Raw genomic sequence first — 19913 nt, 5'->3', positions numbered from 1 at the left:
ATTAATTCTATTAGTACGAAATGGAAAAATAAGCTAAAATATTTTACATTGAACAAATGTAATCTTCGCTGAAAAGTTGAACACTATTACTTATTATTTCATGCAAGGTGAAGATAACGAACAGTGATCAATCTCATAACTCCTACAAGCAATACAAAATAGATAGTTGGGCAAACACGGACCCCTGGACACACCAGAGGTGGGATCAGGTGCCTAGGAGAAGTAAGCATCCCCTGTTGAATTATCTATTAAATTCATAGCCAAGATATTGTATCGCTGTATGTACCAGGTACCTGTACCTTCGCTCTGATAACGACATATGATATATGAAATCATTATGTAAAATGATATTATATTGCAATTTAGACAATTATGTTTTACAGATACTTGCCTGTTCCCACGCAAAATCAACAAATTATTTTTCAAACCTTAAGGCCATGATCAGAAATATTGCACGGTTTGTTTTCAGATTGATCAAATATTTCATATACAATGTTCTTTATAAAATCAATCACAAAATTAGATCCAGTATCAAACTATTGGTATTCCTGACAGATCTTGATGAAATAAAACGGTAGCTTCTGTAAATCAAGGTTATAAGAATTGTTTTTGATGTGTTAGATAAAAATTATATTGCAATTGCATACATATTCTTGTGGTCGGGTAGCATCATTATATGACTTACATTGTATTCCTTTGGTTGACCGAGAGGATATTATATATTATGACATTTTTCATTTTGTATGAGTACTTTACAGAGTGATAGATCATAATTGGATTTGCATTTCTTGTCACATAAATGGATGAAACATTGACAAAGGATGACTATTTGCCAAATTTGGACAGATTTTTCGGTGCACAATGCCCATAGCACATATTAACTAATAGCTTATCAATATTCCTCGTTTTTCACAGTCAAATTATCCACAGGGATTGGAAGAGGATTATTAATGTTTAAACTGACCCCATCGATTAAAGAACTATGTAAGCCAAGCAGACATAATATTTTTCGTTGGGTTACTGACCTGGCTGTTCATCCTGTTCCGGACACTTCTTTCCATCGAAACCACAAACTGGTTCATCAGGAGGCGCGTTTTGGACACCCACTTTACCCTTCGGCCACCGACTAACTTCAGCTACACTCTTATTGCCCTTTACATTAAATAGAAAAGAAATTGAGGTATTTATAGTATAATTTGAATATTACATGTAACATTCGTTATCGACATTATAAACCTTTGACATAAGAAATCGGTAGATGATAAACCCCTAGGTGCAAAAGATTTCTTCTCGAAAACACATTTATATTTTGGAAATATATATATGTATATATATATATATATATATATATATATACATGTGTGTGTGTGTGTGTGTGTGTGTGTGTGTGTGTGTGTCTAGACATGATAAGTACGGGAATGTCTGATGGTGAATCAATTTCTTAGGCTGCTTATTGTTTGTTTTTGTTTGGAGTTGGTCCACTTTGTTTACTTATTCAAACTTGTTATTTGCATTATTCTCCCCTCACATTTTTGTTCATTTCATATTTTGTTTTTATAGTGTTCATTCAGTTGCATAGTTTATTTTTATTATTAGTTTTTTTTTGTTGATAATTTTTTTCTTATTATTATGTTTTATAAATTATTTATTCTTAATGCATAGTTAAAATAGAATCTCTCTGGGTACGAGTTAGCTTTACTATTTGTCAACGTAATGTGGTTAACTCGTTCCACTTGAGATTAATTAAGTCTATTTTTATCACTTCGTACATTTTGGATCAGCTCTTTGGACGAATAAGGCATGTCCTAATTCGCTCCGCTTTTAACATTGATTGGCAAGCCCCCCCCCCCTCCAAAAAAAACCCCCCCAAAACGTGTAGTCTGCGTTGTAAATACGTTTGTAGATTAGTGTAGTTGCAGTGCTAGATGTATCTATATATAGTTTTTGTTATTATTCTCTGTTAATATTGGCCACATTATGTAATTCTTTTCGTTTGTCCTGAAGAAGGGACGGGTCGTCCCAAAACTTTGACAATCTGGTTGTTCATGTCGTTGGTCATTTTAGTGCTATATATATATAATTCAAATAGAAAGAGTTGATATCACACAGTCAAAATAATTCAATAAAAAAGCAGGAAAATATGGAGTTCCAAAATATATTTAAATCACTAGCACTTTCTGGATTTTAACATCCATCCTCAGGTGAATACAATATTGTATTATTGTATTGTATTGTATTATTGTAATATGGTATTCAATATTTGTATTCACCTGAGGATGGATATTAAAATCCAGAAAGCACTAGTGATTTAAATATATTTTGGAACTGCATATTTTCCTGCTTTTTTATTGAATTATATATATATTACACCTCAAATTGTCCATTGATCTGGGATATATAAAGAAGGTGCCAATAACCAATGAAAACATACCTCAAAATCCACAACTCGTTCACCTTCCCGAAAATAACTAATGGTGATAATTCTTGAAAACGTGCCGTTTTCTGACATATCTAGAACCTGGAAATCAAGATTTCTATCTCCTCGGGTATCTAGATTGACTTTCCCCGTCAAACCATTGATTTCCTCTGGAATGATAGAAATAAATAATAACTCGGCAGTAATGCCTTTTTAAAAAAAATCAACTAAAGTAATGGAAGTTGAGATTTTGAAAAAATAACCAACAAAACAAAATGCATTACAAATACCTTCTTCCGTCAAAGTGGTGGCCATCTTAAACATATATTCCCCGTCATGTGGATTTTTCTTGTTTTCTTTCAAAATTTTGTCTGCTAGCATTGCCCACATGATTGTGGCATCATACAGATAGGGTGAGTAAGCGTCAGGCTGAAATTTAAACGATAACAAGATGTACTGTGAGCAATGCTCACTAAGAATACCCCCCGCTTACATAATCTCCCAAAGGGTGTTGTTAATGCAAGGTGAAGATAACGAACAGTGATCAATCTCATAACTCCTACAAGCAATACAAAATAGATAGTTAGGCAAACACGGACCCCTGGACACACCAGAGGTGGGATCAGGTGCCTAGGAGGAGTAAGCATCCCCTGTTGACCGGTCACACCCGCCGTGAGCCCCATATCCTGATCAGGTAAACGGAGTTATCCGCAGTCAAAATCAGTGTGCCAAGAACGGCTTAACAATCGGTATGAAACACGTCAAACAGCATTTGACCCAATGCGAGGTTGTATTGACGAACTAGATCGTTATAACGACCATAGAATTTGCGAAATGCTGACTTCAATCGAGACTGTTGAAATCCCTGTACCATCAACTTGTTTGTCAGTAGCTTACCTCGATTTAAAAACTGACTATACCCAGAACAAGCTCTTGCATATCGAATCAGTTGAGATATATAAACACCATATGCAGGTGATAATGGAATATTGCTACATAAATGTGGGAAGTTGACGATGGAGAAGCTGAAATCATCCCGTTTGTCATACAGTTGAGTTGTTAGTTTGCCGTTAATGTCTACTTTCAATAAAATATCTAAGTATGAAGCAGAAGTGGACGACTCTGTGGTGTCCTTTATTTCGAGCTCACAGGGATAATAGTTAATAGGTATAAATTACCTCTTTCCTGGGTGTAAAAATATGGTATGCCTTTGTAGAAGGAAATGGAAGATATAGTCCGAACACAAATCCATGGCATAAACCTATAATTTTGACCTTGAGATCAAAGGTCAAGGTCATAAAGAGGTCATGAATGTACATGACACGTAGTCTCATGGTGATACACCCATGTCTTATGGTATGTCAAAACCCTATAATCAATTTTGACCTTCAGGTCAAAGTTCAAGGTCATATAGAGGTCATGAAGGTACTCGACACATGGTGATACACTCATGTGTCAAACATGATATGCCTATGTCAAAGAACAAAGAAGTCATGGCCCTGACTCAAATCCATTGTAAAAACCTTTAATTTTGATCTTGAGGTCAAGGTCATATGGAGGTCATAAAGGTACATGACACATCGTCTCATTGTGATACACTCATGTGTCAAATATGGAATGCCAATGTCAAAGAACAAAGAAGTTATGGCCCGGACACGAATCCATTGTAAAAAAAAAACACCTTTAATTTTGACCTTGAGGTCAAGGGTCAAGGTCATATAGAGGTCATGAAGGTACTCGACACATCGTCTCATGCTGATCTACCTGTGTGCCAAATATGGTATGCCTAAGTCAAAGAACAAAGAAGTTATGGCCCGTACACGAATCTGCACAGACAGACAGACGGACAGACAGACAGACAGAGTGATTCCTATATATCCCCCCCAGATCTTCGCTCGGGAGGTATAACTAATGCTTATATATAAACTTTTCATAACCAGACTTTCACAATTTGCTCACACAGCCATGTAGGTAAAAGGTACATAGTTTTCAGTGTTTAAGTGTTTGTTTTATGGTTAAATATCAATTTACGAAATCAATCATTACAACAAGAAAAGGAAATGAAAAAAAAAAAAAAAAAAAACAAACCCAGCGCGTGTAAACACTTCATAAAAAGCATATAATTTTGTAAAATAGATTGGTGAGCGTAAAAGATGAGTCACCCTCATGATGAAATGTTCTCAATTTTTATCTAAATTATAATAGAACTATGGCCCTTTTTTCAAAGAATATTCATATAAGATCTTTAAGCTAGAAACGCTATTATTTCTTTACATCTCCATATGAGTGAAACATATTCGAGAGGGACGTTAAACAATATTCAATCAATCAATCTTTACATCCCATCTCTTGTAGTTTTTCTGGATTTGTATATAGTGTATTTTCATGATAGATAAGGGTTGCATAATTACTTATTGTGAAAGGCGAAGATAACGAACAGTGATAAATCTAAACTCCTATAAGCAATGATTGTCTTGTGAAATGTATCGCTTGAAATCTTAATCATAATATATTTTATAAAAAGGGTCACATGCGTTTTATTAATATACGGTTGTCGTCGAAATTTTCCCAATTGCCAACACAATTTTAACTGAAACGATGATGGCAAAATCTCCATTTTTCTGCATATTCTTTCGAGATCTATGGGTTTCTTTTATGAACAGATTTCATAATTTGTCAGAACAACTAGGAGTGCTCAAACTTCTATTCTGATAAAGTATCAAACATGCAAATCATGCTAAGATCGCCATTCGAGGTCAGTTTGTGAAAATGTAGAATTACTCTGAAGGAGGTCGTTCTCTATAACTTGATGATATGATACCAATCAGTATCATAAATCCTATAAAAATTAGAAATTTAACAGAAGGGCAAACACGGATCCCTGTACATACCAGAGGTGGGATCAGGTTCCTAGGAGAATTAAGCATCCCTGTGGACCACACTTAAGAGCGAGGAACTCGATTTAACTATTGAAGCTTCTAGCAGAATTAATACAAATTTTACGAATATAAATTTTCGCGTATAATAGGGAATAAAAAGTTTCAGAAATCAGAGTTTTTGCATACAATATTTGTGAATGTATAAGTAAATACGTACACACATGTAGTGAAAGACACTGACCCGAGTAAATTATCACTAAAAGGAATACATACCGAAGTATGCTGGTCAGGTAAATTCCAATTTGGATTCGTCATATTGCCATAATCAATGGCGACTTGTTTGAAGAGGTTCCAGCTTTCCTTTTCTAAAGGTTTCATCATAATCTACAATAAAATGTACAGATGATTATACATGTTTACTGGAAAACATTTCAAAAACATACATAACTAAATATTTTTCATTGCATTAAAACAATTAATATTTATCATACAGAAATCTCACAAATGTATAATCGATTGACCTACATGTAGGACTGGTTCAAATGCATCCTTGGCGATGTCGTCATACGAGTCGTTTCGACGCCAAACCCTGTCAGAGAACACATCAGTCTCCATTTTGTCATAAGTGTAGAGCTATAATTGTAAAGTACATGATTCCATTACATCTAACCCATAAATCAAAGTTATTGAAGTATGCTTGAATGTCTGGAATCGTAGAATGAACTTGGTAACCATAGGTATCTAAATGTAAGGGCTACTGTAGGTCATTGATTTTCGCTAGGGTCTAAATTTCGTAGTTGTCATAAAAAACTTAAATGAAAATCATCTATGAATATGAGATAGTGAAGCAACTCTATAATGACCTATTTTAGTAAGTAACTTAAAATCACTTATTTTCAATGAGTAGCTGTAGAATTACTCATTCTTAATAACTAACTGTAGAATCACAGACTAATAAAAACCATAGAATTACCTTTCTTCCGAAACTAACTGTAAAATCACTAATTTTTAATAAGTAACTATATAATCACATATTTTTGATTAGTAACTGTAGAATCACTTATTTTCAATACAACTGTTAAAACACTGTAACTGTAGATTTATCTTATTTGATGTATTGATATTACATCTGTAATTATTGTCACAAATGGTCAATTTTGATTCACTATGTACTAGAATGTTTTCGCATGTTCACAGACATGCATGGATTAAATTGATTTTTACGAAATTGCATCAATAGATATTTGTAGTCAATAAAAGATCATCTGAGTGTGCGTTATCATATGTTGATTGGAGGAAGTAAATCGGGAATAAAATATCTTACATCACCATGAATGCAGAGGAATGCATATTCCCCATCGCTCATTCCAAGTCTATGGGCAATCAACATGTATTTCCGCATATCTAACCAGGGCAACGCCATTACGACAACTGAAAATTAGAAAAGTAAAAGTTAACAAATATTGTAATATAATTTCTCCCTTTTCTACTCGACTTGTGAATCATGTAGATGTATGATTACTTTTATAGACAGCGTATTATCTTACATATACATGCTTATAATGCCATTATTGGTACATTAATTCGTTCGCAACAGAGTTGAAGTTGGGAGATAGGGAACTGACTATTATTTCAAACATTTTCACTTTTGGATGTTTGTTGTATGAACCCGTGTTCAAAATATAAGACATTTGATCTTATCAATATCTCAGGAATGTTGAAGGTTGTACAACTGAATGTTTTAATGGTTTTAATTATTAAATGCAGGAGCTTTGGAGTTTCTTTTACAAGATTTTGCATTCACTAAAACCTTCTGAGTATGCTTTCATAAAAAAAATCTATCTGCTTTTAAGGTTAGATATAAAAGGTTAGAATCACTGGAAAATGAATTCAAAATTTCTTTTAGTGATTTCATCCTAGGCACCTGATCCCACCTCTGGTGTGTCCAGGGGTCCGTGTTTGCCCAACTATCTATCGCTTATAGGAGTTATGAGATTGATCACTGTTCGTTATCTTCAAAAACTTAATTAAGTATGGTAATATCAGTGTTGATAAGATACTGTTAGCTAGTTTGTAACATGTACAGTCCCTGCTTGTCCCTTTGAGCTACTTTGGCAAAATGTAGGTCACAGATTTCTAGGGCAATTTCAAAACGTTTTGTGTGATTTTGTCCTGACCAATCATGTCAATATTTGATAGGTTTTGATGGCAGAGGTTGCGATTATCTTTTGTATAGTTACATATTTCCCCATTGTGATTTAGGTATCTGGTGAACAGGTGAAGAACACGAACAGTGATCAATCTCATAAATTCTGTAAAGAATACAAAATTAAGAGTAGGGTAAGCACGGACCCCTGGACATACCAGAGGTGGGATTTGGTGCCTAGGAGGAAAGATCATTTCCTGTTGGCCGACCACACCTGCAATGAGCCATATCGCGTATCGAATCAGCTGAGAGAGAAAAAAAAACCCACCATGCTCTGGTGATAATGGAATATTGCTACATAAATATGGAAAGTTGACAATAGAGAAGCTGAATTCATCCCGTTTGTAATAAAGTTAAGTTGTTAGTTTGCCGTTAACATCTTTATTCAATAAAATATCCAAATATGAAGCAGATGTGGAAGACTCTGTGTTGTTGTTTATTTTGAGTTAATTGGGTTAAATCGATTCGACATACGAATTAGAATGAGCATTGTTAAAATATAAAAGATTGTCGATATATCTTAATGTTGAGTTGAATGTCATGACAAGAGAGTTTATCTTTTTATCTAAAAGCTTTTAAATGAATTCAGCATCAAAAGAATACAAAACAGGTCAGCTAATAAATGAGCACAATTCGTGCCCATGGGAATTTTAACAGACTGTTGGAAGACCTTATCATCAATGGCTACGTAAATATTGTCAATGAGGAACTCCAGTATCTCTTTTATAAAAACTTAAAAGTAGTTGTGCGTAGAATTAAAGTGTTTTGTAAAGTAATTTTTGGATGGCCGGTCACTAGATATGAATATTTCCGTGTTCCATTTTTATTGCAAAAGATATAATGTAAAAGGCATAGTCTTTAATTTATCGTATCTTTTATTCCTGTTTTCACTATTTATTAAATTTGCCATGTTGTTACATAGAATAAATTTGTAGATAATTTAGCGATGTGATAGACAATGTATAGTGAAAGACATCTTACTTCTTGAATATCGTTTGATTTGAAGGAATATTTGCTCTATTTCTTTCTCTTCCATATCGTTGGAGACTTTAAAAGAGTTGACAATGGTGTACCAAGATTTACTCTCTTGTTCCTCGTTTTCGATAGATTCTTTCTCGGAAATAGCAGATGCCACTGCCCGGTATGGGTCCCGTTTGTCATACATTACCGCAAACTGTGACCACTTAAACAAAGACTGCATGTGGAACATCACATTGGCTGGAAAAGAGTGAAGAATGATGAGTGACAATAGAGAAAAACACATACAGTAGACCACTGCGCTGTCTGATTCATGTCACACCTAACAAGAGACATCCTTTGATGTCATGACTTTAAAACACTTTTATAATTAATTTGATATAGGATTTAGCTTGTTCATGGGTGTTGATCAGATAGAAAAAAAGGTGAAGATAACGAACAGTGACCAATCTCATAACTCTTATAAGGAAACAAATTAAGATGTGGGCAAACACGGACTCCTAGACATACCAGAGGTGGGATCAGGTGCCAAGGAGGAGTAAGTATTTTCTGTCGACAGGTCACACTCACCATGGGCCTTATATCTCGATCAGGTAAACGGAGTAACCCGTAGTCAAAATCAATGTGTAAAGAACAGCCTAACAATCGGTATGAAACAAGTCGAACAGCATTTAAGCCAATAATAGGTTGTATCTACAAACTATATCGTTATAACGACCATATAATTTGTAAAATGCTGACTTTAAACTAGACTGTTGAAACCCATGTAAAATCAACTTGTTTGTGAGTAGCCTGCCTTGATTTAAAAACTGATCATACGCAGAACAAAGTCTTGGGTATCGAATCAGTTGAGAAGCATAAACACCGCATGGAAGAGATAATGGAATTTTGCTACATTAATATGGGAAGTTGACGATGCGCAAGCTGAAATCATTCTGTTTGTCAAAAAGTTGAGTTGTTAGTTTGCCGTTAACATCCATTTTCAATAAAATATCCAAGTACAAAGCAGATATGGAAGACTCTGTGGTGTCTTTTATTGAATTGACTGGGATATATCGAATCAACAAATGAATTGAAAAGGTTTATTGTTAGTAGATAAAATGTCATCGATACATCTAAATGTCGAGTTTGAAGGCTACAGCTTTTTCTTCTGATGTAGAAGCTTTTGAATAAATTCTGCCTCATAAGGATATAAAACAGGTCAGCCGATAAAGGGTCATGATTCGTGCTCATGAGAATTCCAACAGACTGTGGGAATACCTGATCACGAAAGACTACAAAGATATTGTCAAAGAGGAAGGAACAGCTTCTTTTTAATATCAACTTCAGAGTACTTGAGCGTAAAATCTGAATCTTGTTTTACAATGTAATTTTTAAATGATTGAATACTAGATATGTATATTTCCTTTTTTCCATTTTTGTTAAGCAGGCATGATGTCAAAAAGTATAGTCTTTAATTTATAGTGAGGAATGATCGTGTAAAATGTTGAAAAGTGATACGTTTTGATGTTGTCGACTTGAGAATAGTTTTAGGATTTCAAGTTCACTAGAAGTTTTTAAATTGTTTTTAGAATCCATATTTGATTTACACCACTTCTGGCATATATTGTGGCACGATAGTTTAAATGTTCTCCTTTCTCAGTTGTTAAAATTTTCGTGAGTAGCAAAGATAGGGGCTTGGTAGAACATTTACTGGATCCAGCAATGTGTCTATGTTTGTAAGGGTTTTAGTGAAGTTTAGGAATCCAGTATAGTTACGGTAACCTATATTCATTCGCCCCATTGACTGGGATATTAAATTTGTTTAAATCTGAAGCATGGTTTTGAAGAATGTTATCTTTTGAAATGGCAGTTGGAGTATAAGTACGATTACCAAATGTGGAATTAATGTAAAGGTCGTTTAAAATAAAGTTGTAATAATGAGCTTTAAAAACTAAGACGATGTTGGTACAAACTTTGTCAGTCGGATCCAAAACATATTCCTTGTTTAACCTATCTAATTCTTTTATCACTTCTGGTTTACTAAAAATAGAAAGATAGATGGTACGCACGTTTGGTTTGATGTGCCTAATACGTGATTTTAATAATCCTCTTATACTTTTTATCCATTCCAACAAACTATCAATTTTTTGTTTTTCATATATAGCCAATCGCCAGGCATAATAGAGATGAAGTTCTGTCGTCATTGGAAATACTGGGGTTCTCTGAATTTAGGATTGTATGCCAACATGCATGGTGAATCAATAAATGAATTGAAATTAAAATAAGTGATTTCAGGTCATTTTCAACTATATCAACATCACCATTAATGACATGTCTGGCTGGACTATAGTTGAAAAAAGACGAAGAATAAGAACACGTAGGTGGATTGTATATTAGCACGTCTATATATATGCATTGTAAAGTATGTTTGTAATTTAAAAAGTTTGGATTCAATAAGAGAAAGATATCTGTTATCTTCACACTTTCAGATGCTGGAATACAAGTTAAAAGAAATTAATCTTTTATCTTATTCCCCTGCACGTGAGACACACGCTCCATCATCAATATCAACTACTTACATAATGACTGTAGATACAGCCTTGTTCGTCAAACGTGTTTAATGTTTCAAGAAATACACACTTTCATAAAACTAGTATAAACTACTTAAATATTGATGTGCATCATTCCGATTACTAGTATAGGACTAGATCTATCTATATCTATGTGTGTGTGTATGTATGTCAGAAGTTGATTCCCCACAGGTATAAGAGGTTGATGAAAATCAAAATGGCACATTCCATAAACACAATATTGAGGATCCCATAGTGGTCCCATACGTAGATCAGTGACCTTGGATGGAATAAGATTTGACAATCAGCAGTCCTATTATTTATTAGTTTACGGTTATTTTGTACACACAGTCAACATTAAATGACCTTTAACATTAACCGTTAATGTTACACAGTGTATTTTAATGTTAAATTTACATTAAGCACAATTGGCTGTGTATATCTGTTTAGATATTTTGGAACCTCTTTGTCAGCCATTCTAACATCATGTGAAATTTTAAAATAAATTTTTATGATATATTTGCGTAAAATTTCAAAATCTCGTTGTAATTTTGTTATATCCCTTACTTGTCCCAAGGGGGTAGGGTTAAAGTTCCACCTAGGCCAGCGGAACTAGAGAGTAGACTTTTCAGTAACACTAATTCATTTCTACTGGCAGATGGCTTATTATTGTCTTTGGAAGAAATAAAATAACACCCTTCTATCATTGAGATATTTGATGCTATGTAAAACTTGGTTTTAAAGATCCAGTAACTTTCTGAAAATGAGTCATTTTGTTAAATAGATAGACAGACAAGCATATCATGGTAAGTAATTCAGCAAAAAAGAAAAAAAGTATCCTGATTTATCCTATATGTATAGTGTATGGTGGGAGAATGATCCTGATTAACACATGTCAAAGGGAAATTAAAATGTTTGTTGTCGTACTTACGAAAGCGATTTAAGGGTCCCAGAAAACGTACCAAAGTCGAGTACATTTTCTTATCTTGAAACTCTTCCTCTTGTGATACCCATCCAAATATAGGCGTATTCCAGTGTGACGCCAGAAGAGCAACGCCTCTCATACCTGAAAACAATTTTCGATAATTATACAATTGTACACATGCACATGCTATCTGTTTGTTACAGTATGGTATGATTACATATGACCAATTCCTGATGAGAAAATCAAATCAACATCATTATATGTTTTACTGGTGCTGGAAATACAATGGAAGTAGAATGATGTATCATTATGTGTACATTGTAATGACATTTGGTGTGTTCGATGTATCCTAGTTTTTCCTATAAAATAGTGGAGATGCAATTTCAAGGTTTATATTTTCCATCACTTAAACATGTGATATTGGATTAGTTATTCAGAATTAAGAATACTATACCTAGTGTAGTACACTAAGTATAGTAGTATACTAGTGAATTTATCTGCATTTTACAATTTTGGAACATTTCGTACCTGGTAGCTGTGGAACTGTAGCTCTCTTGGGAAAATTGAGATTTTTCACCAGAGAGCTACAGTTCTGTAGTAATTTACATGTAATTTGATAAGCATAAAAATTAACCTGATGCAGGGAATTTGAGAAGAAAGATTGAAATTTTAGTTATAATGATATCTGTTCTACATTTACCATCAGAATGGTCTAGAAGTTTATCTATCTATATGGGATTATCAATCAGTTCAATTACAGAAAAATAAACTCCTGCAAATAAATATATCACTACATATTTATCTGTAAAGTTTCTTGATGAGAAATTTCATTTTGGTGTGAGGAATTATATTTTATTATTATTATTTTCTTTAGTAATTTTACTTCACATTATTGATGTTTTGCTAGCACTGTTTTGATATTATCTGTCTTAATGCTATTGTAATTTCCTTTTACTACTTTTATAACATGCTGTAACATTTTTATTATGTGCAGCGCTTTAGAGTGGTTATTTATAGTCATATAGGGCGCTATATAAATAAATATTATTATTATTATTATTATTATATTATGCCTCATCTAGTTCGCAAATAGATATAATGAATGATGCTTGTTTTATTTTAACAGAAAGAATTACACATTGTCTGAGTAGAGATAAGAAATTCCCTGAAGCCTATTACTTTAAAACAAACTCAAGACTGGAACATACACGATGATACATAACAACTATCGGTGTGATTGTTTCTGAAAAGGACTGGTAGAGATGGCGCGGCGCTGAAGTCCATGATACTACCACAATATGCCACGTCATCGTCGTTTCATTGTTCGCATTGCACTCAGCGCCTCGTTGTAGGTCCTTTGTGTACGAACTCTAGGTTGCGGTGAATTAGAACAAAGCGTGGATTTGAAAGATGGATATTTCTCAATTACTGACTATAGAAATTTAAAATCATCTGTTTCGATAAAATTACAAATATAGTGTCTTCTAAAATGTTTCAACACATGTTCTATATATATCTGTACGTCTGTGTGAAAGCGTTATAAGAAACCAAAGTTTTATGGTCGAGTGCTTTCTCTCTCCTGTGATCGTGACTGGTTAACCGCATCACGGCGTAGGGATACATTGCCCAAATTCAAAGATTCGTGCTACACAAGGACTTCGCCTCTACTTTGGGTTATTCTTTGAATTTAATTATCCAATCAATATATTTAGCTGAGTTGCTACGAGAAAGAAAATGTGGGGTGGGGGTACACAGCGTAAACATTTTATTCAGTCTAGTTTCAAATATACTGAATGGTAAAAATCCTAAATATTACCAGTTTTGTGGTTGATCTAATTTATTATTATTCTTAATTTTCTGCTAAAATGCCTTATTTTGCGTTCGTTTCGAAGTCAATACTCAAAAGATGAACACATGCAGAAAGATTGAAATAGAAGTCATTTCCTGTGGGTTTATAATACAATGTATATATAATATGATACACATATGAATTCAGAAATTTCATGGACATCATTGAAAGTGAACTTTTCCCTTACTTTGTTGACGGAATTGCACATGGAATTAAGAAGTCGGGAAGTAAGCAAATTCAATAAATGACATAGGCATTAAACTAGTTCATTGTACAGGTAACTAGGATACATAAGTGTATGCTTCTTTTAATTTTGTAAAACGTAAGACCCAAATTACTATTTGCATTACATTAACTGTTGCATATTTTCAAATGTCAAATCTAATGAAATTTAGGAAAGTAATTATACACAACCATATGTTCAGTTTTTTCCACAAAAATGGAAAGATTTTTGACCATCAAAAATACTTGCTTTCGTCGTAAACAAATTGTAAAACAGGTTTTTGCTGCTTTACTTTAAGTAACACAACATGTTCCATTGTTTTCCAAGAACTTAAATAATTTGAAATGTGTACACATATTTTCAAAAAGACGAACTAGCTAACATATTCATATTACAACGTACTGTAGAAGAGGGTCAAATTACCATCGGGTGATCTTTTGCATGCTTTTACAAGTTGTCAAAGATTTGTTTGAATATGTAAAGCATAAACGCCTTCCTTCAGGCTATTTTGCACTGTTGCCCGAGGGCATTACCATACATCTATGCAATGTAAGATTAGTCCATTTTCCGGCGACTTAGCACATACATAATCTGTGTATTTGAATATATGTTAATTTCTCGAATTTGTATGAAGTAGTTGTTTTATTTCGTTCGATAAGTATATAAACATTTTACAAATCAACCTAACACTGATGTTGCAAAGATAACAGATTTTAAAGTAGGTAACACTACAACGGAGTACAATGCATCTTTTGTGTACGTGTACGATGCCTTGTTACCTTACTTTAAATCAGTTAAGAGTTTAATTTCAGCAATTAGATAGGGAGTAGATTACACGTATAGTTAAGTTTCACATGGACTTGCCAACAGTGCATGGTGGTCCCAGGAAGAGATGGGGGTCAAATTTTGATTTGGCGTCTACTGCAGCAGCTAAGGCGCTTTTGGCATTGCAGTCTGTGTCATACCATCGGACTCTGAAAGCAGAAAAGTAGGAACGTAAAATTACAAACAAATGAATTCAATGACAGACAATTCACGTTACCAAGAACATTCGATATGCTATGAGTCTCTTTTTTCTAAACACCTTCATCAAATCGTATTCAATAATGTTACTAAACCTTGTCATTTTAAAAGTGAAACTCGTCTGGTAAACAACATAATAAGTGTATATTATTACCTAACCCACAATTGCAATTTGTAAATTAGTCATCTCTTACCGTTTTCCTACCTTATTTAATGATTTTGCATATCATTATACAGTCAAACTGTTTCCTCGTCATAAAATGAACTGTTACATGGTTTAAGCATCCCAAGGATGTTGTTTACCAAAACTCATGATTTTATGCAGGTTTTACTGAATTAAAAAACTAGTTTGTTGGGCCTTGACAACAGTTTCCAAGATCTTCTTCCCTGCATCGGGACAACAGTTTGTCTGTTATTCAAGAAACCATGCAATAAGTGTTTTATTACCTAAATTACATTATAATTCTTCAATGCAGAACAAAATTTCTACAGGACCTTCACTACACCTTTAATGACTTTTGTACTCAATGAGTCTTTTTTCATTTTAAACCGTCCAAGCTTGGATTTCTCGAAAAAATCTCAAACTTAAGTTTGAGTTTTCTTTTATTTGAGCAGTCAAAATTTAAGTAAAATCTCAGTCTTAAGTCCAAATATCGACTTAAGTTTATTTTGAAAAATTCAGGCCTGCAAATCACCCTCCGTGAAATTGCTAATCCTAATCAGGTGCCCCCCCCCCCCTATTTTTGATAGCAGTAGTAAATGGAAAGAATGTAAGCTTGAAGTTATGCATATTGACTTGGGAAAGAAAAATTTGGAGGTATTTTAAAAGTAATTTAGATGCTCCACCCCCACCTCATAATTTAGGATTAACGCATATTTTGGATAATAACAAGTGTTTGTCAAGACATTTTAAAGCGAACATCCCCCCATCTGTGAAAAACCATGCTACGTGCCTATTTATGATATGCAAAATCATAAACAATACTAGTTAACAGTCAGAAATTACAGTTTATGTTTAACTTGCCTTGGGCAACAGTTTCCCAAGTTTCTTGTCTACCTTGGGAGAAATTTGACTGTCCTCAAAAAGCCATGCAATAAATGTATACTGTTTCAACCTGCGACAACTTTTGACCGTTTAATAGTTTTGTAACGTATAACGGTCACCCAGCCAAGTGCTGATCACGCTCACCGTTGCTTAACTTGCGTGATTAAGAGAGATAGACTCTACCACATCCTTAGAAAAGCTAGCACACTAGCGGGGCAGTATAGGATCCCTAAATACTGTGCACTACAGTTTTTCAACCTTTGACTACTGCAAGGACGTCTCTGTGAATTTTCCGCTTCAACATTTCCTTGATATTTGATTGGTTGGCACATTGTAACGTCATTGATTCAATCATTTACACGCCGTATGAAATTTCATTTAGTCACAATAGTTGTGCCATCATAATGTTAAAAAATGATATTTGCAAAAACACTGCAAAAGTGATTGGTTCAAAAGTGGTACAGAATATACAAATCAAAGTCTAATAAAAGTTTTGTTTACATTAAAGAAAAGCAAGTGTATATTGGTTTAACTACACGGAATTACATAAATATATTACAGAATATAACTTATCTTACATTATATGGAAGCATATTTTTATCAGTAGTTTATGAATATTTCTCATGTTTCAGAGAAATCGTTTATGGTGTTCTTAGTTATTGTTAACCAATAGTCAATACCTGCATGATTCGCGAGCACCAATTTCTGGTGAATTTTTGTCACCTTAAAAAAAAAAAGAAATATCTCGTCCCCGAGTTTACGTGTTACATGTATCACGGAATGCTGATCTAGGTTTAGCATTGGCTATCTATCAAATTCTACAGGTATCTTACAGTCCTTTACTGCAATTCTAAAACCTAAATCTACATTTGTATATTTTATTTCACAAATCATGGCTGCTATTTGTAAAAAAATGATCTTGAAATTGGCGTGCCAGAGAAGACAAATCTCTGATGGGTGTCACAATTTACAAAATGAATTGGGGATTAGTTTGTCAATGATCATTAAATTATTAGATTCATTACAAGTGTAGATACTGAGTACATACATAAATTACTGCACACTCAGCAGGATGTTTAGCATACACATTTACAAAGTTAAGGACTCGCGTCACATTTGATTAACATTTCTGTGTATTTACAAAGTTAAGGACTCGCGTCACATTTGATTAACATTTCTGTGTATTCAACACATGAATATACTCATTGATATGCGTCTTGCACTGCATTTGTCAACATTTTAGTTCGTCGATGACATAATATATAAAAATGAACTGGTTCTCTTCCATAGAGGTAGCATTACTATTGCAATGATGTATATTGTAAATCTTGAAGTTGGGTCTTTTCCCTTCACTCAATAACACCGTAATCAGCTGATTAAGCCGTAATTGACGAGGCTCAGAATGTACATAGTGTGCTTTCCATGGCCCGAGGCCTTGCGCCGTCTGATTAATGGATTCGTGAACATGACATGGTCCGACTAATTAACATGTCACCTGCACGCCTGCCGTACAAAAACAAAAGTCTAACATTGTTTGCGAACTAAAAAGAGGAGGATATCATGAACACCGTTATTTATAGATATATACTAATCCCTACATGGCTATTTGGAAGAAAGGGCGAGAGAAATAAAAAAAAAATACATGTATATCGTCATATATCATAAGACTTGTGTAAATAAAACAAGGATTTATTTATGACATAATATTTAAAATGATAAATTAATGTATTTGGCTGGGTTTCTTGCCTCTATAGAATACGTTTAGATAGCCAGAAGACGATGAACTCTAGGTTAACGTAAAAACGTGGCGGACTCGTGCTTTTTCCGCCTACACTTCACGCCTGTAGCGAAAGTTTAGGTTATGCAAAATGTAACTCCCAAACTGTGCACCTAGCGAGACAGTGTCCAAGGTTAAAAAGGGCTGAAACACAACGGCATGTCTTGAGAAGATATTTTCCCCTTCACATTCTTCATCTTTAAAGAATTGGAAATTTGCGTAACGTGAAACTACATGCATTTATCAAGAGCCAAATTCTGCAGCTTCTTCAAAACTGCTACATACATATGCACAATTAATTTCTCATAAATGTAACTGTAAAGTTGACAATAAAAGAAATTGGAATGAGTCTTATTGGTAAGACTGTTGATATAAATTGTAAATCAGATGTTCTAACGTCAGAGCTGCCTTAATGTTGTCATATTGTTTATGTAACAATTATTCGTTAAGGACGTTGTCGCCTCACTTCCCTACATTACGAATACTAAACTTTACACCTCATCTAGTATATGATATTTGTGAAGAAAGAGATATAATAAATCATATGTCATCGTCCTCGTATTCTGTGGCAGGATCAGTGAAAGGTAAACATATTTTTATCCTCCACAGAGCTTTGTTGCCATGGTAGAATTACATGTATTGCAAAGAATTATCATTTAACAGGTTGATCTCTTTGTAATCTAAGCCAAAAACCTTTATAAAATCCCAGCAACGAAAAAATTCTAGAATAGCTGAATATAACTCCCCTCTATTGTTTTGAACTCTATTTTTTCTATAGCTAAAGATGCAATATTTTGAAATTCTGATGTTTCCTAGAAACCATAGTTTTAAGGCGATATATAGCAAGAATACATCTGCATTCTTTATAGGACGTATAAAAATGTTACGCAGTACATGCATTTCCAGACGAGTATTTTTGTCAGTATTAGATGTTATGATTGGAGCTCTATAATCTATAAATTTATAAAAAGAATTTCGTCAAATTAAGACTGAAATGAAAGTGAAATTGTAAATAATATTTGAATTGCTCTCGATGATTAATACGCAAAATCATATCCTGAATTATATTTTCGTGTTTTTGAAGTATTTTTTCCTTCATTCAATCTGTAATATTTACTAATAGATCGATTAGTCAATTGCATTGTCTACCAGTGGCTTGAATTGTTGAATACAGTGGAAAATTTGAATGATACACATCCACCATAATATGTCTTGCAAATAAGGCATTTTTCATTCAGCGTTTACTTACTTTATATTGGTGTCCTTCAGAGACTGTATTCGACGTAAGTCATTGTTTTGTTCCATGGCAGTTAGAGCTACTTTTAATGCGCCAACACTCGAGTAAGCGCTCAAACTGTAATATTCCTTTTTTGGAGCCATCCATGCTATTCGGAATTCAATTTTGTTACAAGATACGAAAGTGATGGTCAATCCATATATCAAAATAGATGCCCACAACACAAAACACAAATTTTCTATTAATACCATGATTTACTTTGTTGATTATGTCATCTTCAAGAAAAAACATTCCAAGAAGAAAGTAGTCATGATTGATGGATTATTTCCGTTTCGCAATCCACAGAATTAACATCTTGTATCTTGTATATTAGATTCTACCTGCACAAAATAACACATACGAAACATTGATGAAACGTAGATTTAACTCCACAATATTGTCACTTCGAAAGAAGTATCTTTCCCAAAGTATTATCAAGTTTCTCCCATATTGTCTTTTTTGGTGACGTCACGCCCGAGGGCACCAATGAAATATTGTTTAACAACTTTGTCTTAGTGCCTATTCATGCATCATTTGGACAGCACTCTTCATACAAGCCGTAAAGAATATTTATGATCCTCTGGAACACCTTAATGAGAATGTCAATGTTGAGTTGACTATTGGGAAGCTATAAAGCTAAGGGGGAAAACTTTGTGAAATATAATCAATTGAAAAATTACAGCTACTTGTTTTAAAATAATTATCAATTAATAGGAAAATGCAAAATATTTTTTGTAAGATGTCAGGATCCGTGAATATTTTAG

The 19913-nt window shown here is 33.8% G+C and overlaps 1 pseudogene; it reads right to left on the bottom strand.

The window, feature by feature from the left end:
* Nucleotides 1-19642, bottom strand: part of LOC125647573 (atrial natriuretic peptide receptor 2-like) — a 32794-nt pseudogene extending 13152 nt beyond the window's left edge.
* Nucleotides 19643-19913: the final 271 nt, after the last annotated feature.

This window comes from Ostrea edulis, chromosome 6, assembly GCF_947568905.1.
Source record: "Ostrea edulis chromosome 6, xbOstEdul1.1, whole genome shotgun sequence".
Taxonomy (NCBI): domain Eukaryota; kingdom Metazoa; phylum Mollusca; class Bivalvia; order Ostreida; family Ostreidae; genus Ostrea; species Ostrea edulis.
The sequence above is the reverse complement of the archived record's forward strand: the minus strand, read 5'-3'. Positions and strand labels throughout refer to the sequence as shown.